Source organism: Anomalospiza imberbis, chromosome 4 (genome assembly GCF_031753505.1).
Source record: "Anomalospiza imberbis isolate Cuckoo-Finch-1a 21T00152 chromosome 4, ASM3175350v1, whole genome shotgun sequence".
In the NCBI taxonomy this organism is placed as follows: domain Eukaryota; kingdom Metazoa; phylum Chordata; class Aves; order Passeriformes; family Viduidae; genus Anomalospiza; species Anomalospiza imberbis.
The window spans coordinates 49,735,998-49,746,413 of record NC_089684.1 but is presented as its reverse complement, the minus strand read 5'-3'; the positions used below and the strand labels follow the sequence as shown (position 1 = coordinate 49,746,413).

The window sequence follows — 10,416 nt, the reverse complement described above, 5'->3', positions numbered from 1 at the left end:
CCAGCAAGACATTCCAACAAAAGGATTTTGGTACTGCTGCCTGTTGTTTTTGCTGACTGACTGTAAAACCTTTTCCAGGGCCTCAGCAGCAGCAAACTTCAGCATCTTTAGGACTCTGCAACTGCTAATAATGTGCCTGGCACCAACCTTCAGTATTTTCTTACCTCAACAATCTGCAAACCCTTGCAAGTCTGGCTTTGTTCTGCCAGTACTGGAAATGCATCCACCTGCAATTTAGCCCATTTTTTAAAACAAGTAGAAGACCCCTACCCACATCATCCCCATCCAATTTTCATTCCAACCTGGACAACCTGACAGCAATGTGGCAGGAATTTGTGCACTGATGCTCCAGCCATTCTCTCTATCAATATGAAATGTCAGTAGGAAACATGTTTGCAGAGGTGACGACATTATCTGGGTACTGACAGATTCTGCCTTGTGGATGTGGCCAATGAAACAAACCAACAGCAGGGAGAAGGAGTAAGCTGTAAGCAGCACAAGAAATTGGCAAATGCTACAGAAAAAGGTATTATCCCTTTTGTCCCAAATAACAAATGGAGATGGCAGAAATTCTACATTCTTCATCTTATCAATGTGAAAAAACACAGACAGTCACAGCTATTACACATAGTATTATAGGAAGGCAAGAAGACATATATTTCTTCTGAAACTCATCAGATAACTTCAGTAAATCACTTGTCAAAATATTTTTGAAAAGTGAAGTTTTGTGGAACTGGTTTTTTTGCTTATGTTAAAGCAAAATAGAAAAATACATTAAATAAACTGAGATGTTTAATCATGGAGACAAAACTGAAGAAGATTATTCTGCCTTAAAAATAGAGCTGCAACTTGGAAGTGCATTTTTAGAAGTGATTTTATTATAAATTGTTCTATCAAGAAATATAATGAAAATTATGATGAAGCATGTACATTACTCAGTGACCAAAATGGTTATAGAGAGTCTGTAAAGGTGAGCAATTTAGCAAGACTTGAATTGTCTTACAGAGAAAAGTTGTGATGAAACTATTCTCCTACCATTGCTTGGCCATCAATCACTTAGAGCAGCCACTGTGTGGTGGGAGAACCTTATGCTTCAGGCCATCAGAGAACCCAGACCCTTAAACTGGAGAGTTTAGAATGTTCTAACTGTACTGGCTTGGTGGTCCCAAAGATTTATCTTTGCCCATGGAAGAGCATGGATAACTGTACCAGGCCTGCCATGGATCACAGGTCTCTGCTTTTTGGGTGCAGGGAATGTTTCAAATTTTTGTTCTCTTTTGCCTTGTGAAACCCATTCCGGTGAAACCCAATCCGGTGAGCAGGTCCTAATAGCCAGATCCTACAAAATGTGCTAAGCACCCATGATCCAAAATACAGGTCTCCAGAAACTCTGGAAAGGCATCCAACTTGGGGCTTTTGGGGGAATCCCAAAATCTTGGAAAATCTGCAATATCAGGAACCAGGGCAAGCAAAATTCAAAACCATGAGGATGCAGAGAAAACAACACAATTTAATGAGAGTGAAACAGGTAAAATTTAGAGGAAGGACAGATAAACAGGGTGCTGAAAAATGTATTAAGCACAGTTAGATACTACATCCTTTTTATCATCTGACAACTAGCACCTCTTTGGTCTACAGTTATATCCACCCGTTGGTCAAAAAACCTCCAACAACAAATGCAATTACTGAAAAGCAAAAAAAACCACCCAAACCCAGAAGTCTCCCCTTTCTTCAGCCCAACCCTCTGCAGGCTACATGTCACATCTGGTTCCTCTGGTCTGAATTGGCATCGGGCTTTTCCTCTCCCCAAATATTTGCATGAAATGTAGGATACCTGTACCTGGAACATCACTGTGCAGCATGTGAAGCTACCTTGAAATAAAATGGTATCTGTGTTTCACCTCGCAAGAGAAAGAGCTTTATTCTAAGCCAAGTCCATCTATTTGTACAGCCACTCAGACATCTCTAACAGCACCAGTACTTGGAATACATGGAGACAAACCCTATTTTGTTGCTGTTGCATGGACTAAAATACCCCAAATTCCTAAAAGGCCTTACTACTATCAGGAAAATTTACATTAAGACCCACTGATAACATTTAACAAACAACTTTTAGACAAACTCTCTCTAAGTAATGTATCTCTCCAGTTTGTATTTGCAGGCAACCTGAATATCTTTTCCTACCTGAGCAAGTTCTGGGGATGCACTTGCAAAATTAAGCAGGTTTTGATAAGGAAGAGCAGTAAAGACTGCTTGAATTTCAGCTCTACTAGTTGTTATTGGGTAGGCTGAAGAATCATTGCTTTATGCCCAAAACACTTCTTTAATAAATGCAGTTCAAATTAGATGCTTTCATGCACTTGAATTATTCAGTTCTATTTTTGTAAATCAACTCCTAAAATCTTAGAAATGCAAAATTTATTAGATAGGTTAAAAAAAAAAAAAAAACACCACACAAGGAACTATTCTTTACACCAAGCTTAGAAACACTTTGCTACTTCTTTCTGGTGAGCACCTTAGGCACAGCAAACCTATGCATTGACACCGTCAATTATTGACACCAATGAGCAGTCGCTCACCTGAGCAGTCACAACAGGGGGAAGGAAGGCCATCATATTGCTCCTCCAGGTACTGTCCCTTGGTGCTCAAAGGTGTCACATCTCCCAGCCCCTCATGCTGCTTGCTTCAGTTTGATATGTACTGGTGTAGGATAATGTATTTCTCACAAAAGGATTTGGTGAGAGCCTGATTGAATCAAACACATTCCACTCAAAGCTCAGAGTCACTGTAAAAAGAGAGCCAATGCCAAGGATCTATAATTCTTTAGTTTTACATTTGCAATCTATATTCCTGTTATTTTTGCTCTCCAGCTCCTGGAAAGCAGTGGTGCCATTCAGGGGTGATTCCCCCCACCCTCTCCTTCCCCCCCAGGGCTTGCATATGGTTGACACTATTTGGAAAACTGACTAACAGGGTGTTCACTTTTACCAGGCCATTAATTGATAACACTTAATTAATCTGCCGTGTGAGAGATCAAATGAAGATTGTGTCCCACAACCAGCAACATATATTGACTTTGTTATTCCAATTATGTGTCTGACCAGAACAGCCCTTTGGTATAAGACTTAACCTTTGAATCACCCTCAGCACAGAACTAGATCAGCTGCTGGGGATCTGACCTGAAAAAGACCTTGACACTGCCACAGCTCTCTATGTGCTTGAAAATGTTCCACCTTGCGCTTGTCATAGCCGTGTTCCTGTTGTCATTTGCAATTACATTTGCGTGTTGGACATGATTCTCTGATAAGCAGCTGATAATTAGCAGAGAGCTCTGATTACAATTTGCTGCTTCACATTGGCACACATTTTTGTTTATTTTGCTGTGTGGCATTGGATTTTTTTTTTTTTTCTTTAAAGAATGCCCAGAAAAGAGCAATTAGTTTCAGCAGCAATTGGGTAAATGCAGCAGACAAAGAGAGCAAATTGCCTTTAGCAGACAATTTATAAATCAGCTGTAGATTTCCAACTCAGTTTTTATTTTTGTTTCTGTGGGTTATCTTCCACTAAATTGATGGGCAACATCATCAGAGGCAGTTTTGGTGTCATTTACTATAACAAAACATAATTAAAAATATATTCATCAGATTTCCTGTGGCTTTCTACAAGAACAGTGAATAGCAGCAGCATGACGAGGAGTAGCAATTGACCTTCTCTATCCAATAATTTTGTGACTAAAATCTATGTTTCTTCTCCCATAGAAGTCAGTATAAAATCCAGAGCAGACATATCCAAAACTGCGTAGCAAATCTTAGTTAACATCCACCTGCCATGAACATTACATACCATTTTGTCAGACATGGATCTGACCAGGATATGGATGGCTATTTTATGGTGCAATTTTCTGTAATGCAGCTTTTCTCCAGTAACACCCTTTCCAACCAGAGGTAGAGGTTAGCGTGCAAATGTGACAATGAATTGCACAAAGATGAATTCTTCAGAAAATAACCCAAAGGATACTAATACTTTTTTTTTAAGAAAAAAGATCATAATATTATTATAAACCAACCTCATCATTAGAGTATAGAACTTAGCAATATTACTTGCTGTCATAGGAGGGAGAAAAAAAGGGGGAAGGTAGGTCAGAGGCAGCTATAAAAAACAAAAATCACAGAGAATGAGACTATTTCAGGTGCTCCATCTTGTCTATTATTACAAACTAGTGTGAAGTAGAACTGCTCATGGTTCTGACTGCACTGATGTAAAACCACTGAGATAGCTCTAAACTCAGAGAAGTCTGAAAATTTTAACAGAGAGACTTATGAATTTGAAGTTACTTTAAGAAGGCAGAGTATCAATTTGTTGTATTAGCAAATAAAAATTTGGTGAGTCCAATACCTACACTGTAATTTGAATCAAGGTTTATTTTTAATAAACACCAGGAGGGGTAGCTCCTGGTCCAAAGGATTAACGTATGGGGCTCTTATCTCTAGGCTGGTGCCTTTTAAAGAGGGTTCAATAAATTACTAATTTCTCTGCAATGCCCCTACATAAGAAACATCTATCAAACTGTTTAATTGTCCTGATTAAATGTCACAGGGTTCTAATAATGAAAATCACCACAGGTAGAAGCTAATAATAACTCACATGTACAGTGATGACCTTGGAAACATTTTGTTTACAAAGTACTAACCAAGACAACTAGTTTTCTTACTCTTTCCATAAAAGTCAGCGGAGTCTTGAACTTTTACCTGCCTGGATAACTTGGCAAGCAGCAGAGCTGTGCAGAAGAAATGCCTATGGAAGGTACTGCCTGAAATCACTAGTATGGTATCCAAAAGCCTTATAAATCCACTGTAGGATGAACACCCTGAGAAACACTCCTAATATTGGGGTGAATCTTGAACCCTCAGCCTTCTAGCTGAGGTACAGAACTGCTACCAAATGAACCAAAGGCAAATGAGAAACGTTCAAAGATAAATGAATATACGCCAAGGCTTATGTGTGCTATCAAGCAATAAATACACTAGGAGTAGGAAGTGCAAAAAGTAATTAAGGTTAAGAAAGAGGCATATGCAAGCTATAAAACATTAGATAGAGAGGAGGACTAGAAAGATTGCAGAAGGAAGTTAAGAGAGTGTAAAGAGAAAAATTAATACAAGAGGCAGAGACAGAAGGGGAGATTGCATGAGAGGTCAAGACAAATAAGAAGATAATTTTCAACTCTGTAAGGCTCAGAAGTAAGAAGATGGAAAAGAGTCTCTAGGAGATGGTAGAGAAATTTTATTCTGAAAAGCAGACACTGTGCTAAAGCAGATCAAAATCAAGTATATCTAACTCCACATTTGGACTTTCCCTGTGGATTCTTGTGGTATTAACATACACATCTTAGATAAAATTGTGCAACTTCCACAAAGGGCTGCAAAATGACCAACCCACATACACCTCATATTATGGTATTATTGGTTGTCCTTTGTAAGGACAAATTACTAACTCCATTTGGTGTGAAACCACATTTAGTGGGGTAGCTTAAAGTGTTTGGAAGGATGTCAAGTGACAAGATGCAAACAGGCCAGATAGGGCAAAAAGACTCAAAAAATGTTGTAAAAGTGATTTAATAATGGCCAGTCATATCAGTGAAAATGACATTTTAACTTCCAGAGGTCTCTTTTGCACTTAGACAACAATGTAGAAATAGGAAATGGCCAGAATACAATAGGGGACTGTGGAAGGACCTTTTTCATCCTTTTCTTCTTGAATGTGTTAATATTAACTATTTGGGAAGCTGCTGCTGATGTGAGAACAGGTATCTCTTAGAAGGAGTCTGTATAACTACATACAAGGACACTTTCACCTTCAAAATCTATATTCAAACTATCTGTGGGAGAAAAAGTCCTGGGCAGAATGGCAAAAGCAAAGTATCTTTTCTTTCTGGCACTAATGGGAAAGGGGTGGTGATGTGAAAGTTAATTCCCCTGTAATGCATTTCCCTCCCCACCATGTGGGATTTTAGTTCTTAGTATTTCCTATGTAAATTTTTTTTGAGTATTTACATTGAACAGTGTTAAAGTACATCACTTACCAAAGTTTGAAAAATACAGCTAACAGGGCACATACTTGCACATGTACAGTGGTGGAGGTGGTGGCACTACCTGTTCAGCTGGGGCCTGGGTAATGAATCCAAGGGAAAGGCTGGAAAAGGCTGCAACTGGCTTCCTCCTGCTTCTCATTACATCTGACCACTTAAAAAAGAAAGTGACTGTAAATTCTAATACAGCCTAGTCACCTTTGGCACTGAGCTGAGGAAATGAGACTAAACTGAGACAGAAGACCCCCACAAAAAAGTGTGAAAAATTGAAATGACAAGGTTGTGTTGATAGCTTGTTGAATAAATGAAGGGAATGAATTGAAATTTACATTTATATAGCACCATTCATCTACACTGTATCACTCAGGACTAAGGAGTTGGTGGAAGGCTTACTTTGCCAGCACAGCTGCACTGGGGAATGAAGTAGAAGTGGCTCAAACATCTTTTTCTCAGAACCAGACCTACAAAAACAGTGGAGAAGGGTGAAGAAGCTGTGTAAAGCTTAAAAAGGGTGGCAGTCAGGGAACAAAAAGTAGAGAACTTCATGCATGGAAGGTTAGGAGGTGAGAAAGGTACTGATTATTATTTTTATGTTTAGATCATGATTGCAGGAATGAAACAAAGAAAAAAAAAATCTAACCCGTTCATCTGTTCCAATCCAGGAACACCACCATTTCTCACTCTAAGAAAGTGAAAGCTTGCAGATATGGGGATTCAATAACTCAGCTGTTGCATTGTTACCAGTCCTTACAGTTAGAAAGTTCTTTCTAAAGTAAATCTTAAATTTTCTTCAGTTCATTTAGGTCTATTACTTCCAAATCAATTCTTGCTGAGCATGAGGTTCAACAGAAGAAATCGATCACTGTGCTCTTGATACCAGCTTTTTATATACTGAAAAAGTGGAACCGTGTTCCTGTCGGCCCATGGTACAGCTAAAGTGTGGCTCAGCACTTATCTCTGACCCTCATTTTTCCTACATATAATGCTACTATTAAAATACCAGAATACAGCACTCTTTCAGACTCTAAACTGAGATCTTTTCCACATATGTTTGATTCATGTAGGTAGTTGTCTGTTCGATGTTTGGGAAACAGGCTAGCAATTACTACTGTACACTCACTGATCTCTTGTGCACAAGGAGAATTTGCCAAAACTATATTTACGTACCTGTGGAACTCACAAGTTATTTACCTAATTCATCCTCCAGGGTCCTAGAGGGGAGCTCACCTCCAAGCTATTCTTTCATCTATCTCCACTGGCAAATCCCAAGTCATCTCATGCTGATGCTGCCACAAATCTCCTTTCTTTGAGCATTTGCCTACTAAAAGTTAAATGGCTTAAAAGCAGCAAAAGAACATCTGCAAGGCAAGAAAAGGTGACTGTTGCACTGGTACCACTTGCTGGTGCAATAGAGTTGGTTGAATTCCTGCATCATTCAGTGGTCAATAAAGTCATTCTTCCAAATGCAGCAGAACACACAGAACACAGAGGTCATTGCATTTTTCAAATAGGAAATTCTGAATTTTAGGGCTAATTGGGAAATAGCTTGACCAGTATGTCTGACATGTACATGCAGCAAAACTTTCTCCTTTCCTTGCACCAAAAGTCATACAAGTCATCCCCAAAATAAAGGGATTTTAAAATGGTACACAATGCTGCAAAAATAAGTTGTGGGGTTTTTTTGTGGTGACATTTTTAACTGACCAAATATAGGTTAAAAAAAGCAAGTTGCATAACTCACACAAGACATATCATCCCATATCCGCTACATGCTGAAGGTCCAATCCCACATGAACTGGACAGGCTGACATGCACATTTTCAAAACACTTTCTCCCACATTTCCTTCTCCCATAGTCCCCTCTCACCTACCACAGTGATTTCCTAACACCTATTCCCTGACCATCCTTATCCTTCAGCTCCCACCCTTTGGCTTTCAGAGTTGAGGTGCAGGCCACCTTTCAGCCTCCCACCTACAAAACAGCTCCGGCTACTGTCCCACTTCCCCACTGAGCACTCATCTCCAAAGGGTTTTGTGAGTTGGAACATTTCTAACATATCTATTTTCTTGGTGGTGGTGATGAGCATCCTGTGCCTCCTGATTTCACCTCTGCCCCTGCATCAGAGCAAGTAACGGCAGCAAAGGCTCTCCTTAGAGCATTCCAGGCTGCAGCCCAAGAACACCTGGTGAGGAACTGTGCAATACAAAAAAGCACCAGTGCTGGTACCATTAAACCCCTTTCTTGAGGTTCCTTTTACCCAGATGAAAACACTACTAATTCACAGGTACTAGTTAATTCACCATTTTTAACAGTCTTAGAATACATAAAGATTCATTTCACCATTATAATGTTCTTAATATATATATTTTGCACAACAATGGCAGGTCCTTGTTCCTCAGCATTAACTTCTATGTGTAATAATGTAGCATTGGAGAAGACAGTTTTGCTTAAGTGATTAATACTTTGCTTCAGGTCATAAATTTCCACTTTTTAAGAATTAAATTCCTAAAGATAAAGATTTTAAGATTTAAATTCCTAAAAGTTCACATTTTATTTTATTGTAAAAATAAACTCGGAAAAGACCTGTGACTTCCCACCTGGCCTCAGACCTGATGTGCCTTACAGGTGGGTTCTGCTGATGCCTCTGGCAAAGACACTTCGATGTGATACCAGGGAATATACTCAGTTTTGCTGAAAGGAAAAGGAGACATCAAACCTTCCTTTCTCCTGAACTTTCCTTAACTTTGCAAGTGCTTTCAATTAGCTCACAGTGAAATGGGGCCAGGTTTGCAGGCAGAGATAAACATTGAAGATTACAATAGCTCAGAAAGTAATAATACAAATAAGGATCTTTGCTGAAGCAGGATTTAAATAAGTAAAAATGTTACTGTTGCTCTGGAGGTGAAACCAGAAATGGGAGAAAAATGTTAAATTAAACTTCAAGTGTAGGTCAAATGTTTTCTATCTCGAGAGCAGACTCGTGGCCTAAGATACAAAATGTTGGGGACGCATACTCATATTGAGAAAACATATCCAGAAGAGGAAAATCCGTGTGTATAAAAATCAAATTTTGGAAACTATAGTGCAACATTAACCTGAAAGAGTCAACAAAGAGCAGAGAAGAATATGAAGAACTGTGTTGAGCATACATAGTCCATACTCACAGAATAATTAAGGTTGGAAAAGATATTTAAGATCCTCAGGTTCAACCATTAACCCACTGCCAATGGCACCACTAAACCATGTCCCTAAACACAACTGATACATATCTTTTAAATACCTCCAGGAATGGTGACTCCACGACTTCCCTGGATGCATATTACTTCAAGACATACTGGAAAGAAGAGGCAAAAGAAGAAAGTGAGTGGATGTCAAGGGAGGGAGGTTTGAAAAATGAGCAAGCTGTCTTAAACTCACCATTAGAAATTTAAAAGGACGCCACCTTGGAGTGAGGACACAGTCAAGAGGAATATAGCACTTATTAGTGATGCCAGAACCTCTCCAGAGGTACAACTGGCTGAAAAAGAAGATTTATTTCCTCACATCAGAAATGGGGAGGTTATTTGCTGCTTTGAGGAGGAGCAGTGAATGGAAACCAAGTAGAAAGCTGGCAAGACATTTGAATGGGAGTAAAACTGAGACTTGGAGATAGAATAATGGTCATTCAGGGACAGCCAGACTTTCCTCTTCGCCTAGTTCCCTGGGATAATGTCACTCTGAGCAAACAAAAGCAAGGTAGCTTTGAGAAATTTGAGGTGGCTGATGAGAAAGGAATATTTTGTACCAACCACCAGTACCAAGAATCCCTGAAGGTAAGTGGGTGAGATCTTATAAAAAGCCTTAGATGGCCAGGTACTGAGAAAGAAGCAGAAGCAAAAAGTCTGAGGATTAATAGTGTCAAGGAAAAAACGGACACAAATCCAAAAGCAGCTCATTGGAGTAGGAAGAAAGAGGGCTACAGTGCTAGGCTGGGGAAAACTTCTAGGCCTAGGCATGGACAGCTTGTTAGACAAAGCTCTCAGGCATCTTGTGAAAATTATAACATCTGTATGCTCATCTGGCATTAAATTGAGCTCCCAGTTGTTCTTCTACCATCATTTCTTCTGGGGACATCTGGAAGTGTCCTGGACCGACCTGGTTTGTGCTTAGAAGTGAGAGCACAGGTGGTGGACCAGATGTAGAAGACTTTGAAATTTATTCATGAAGAGCAAAGGAGAGTTTGAGCTGTAGACAAGGAACTAAATGGTGTTGAAGGTTCAGCAGGGGAGATAGAAAAGTAATGTATTAAATGCAGGAAATGTAAATTAGGAATGTGGGGATGTTTTATAGAG

General features: G+C 39.3%; 1 long non-coding RNA gene across 2 annotated transcripts; it reads right to left on the bottom strand.

Annotated features, from left to right (window-relative positions):
* Positions 1-2,578: 2,578 nt before the first annotated feature.
* LOC137472917 (uncharacterized) lies at positions 2,579-6,107 on the bottom strand. 2 transcript variants are annotated; one of them, XR_010998484.1, is made up of 2 exons: positions 3,180-6,107; positions 2,579-2,785 (listed from the first exon to the last, which is right to left on the bottom strand). It is a non-coding gene; the product is annotated as an uncharacterized lncRNA (long non-coding RNA). The 2 variants fall into 2 exon arrangements; XR_010998483.1 differs by having other exon boundaries at positions 3,844-6,107.
* Positions 6,108-10,416: the final 4,309 nt, after the last annotated feature.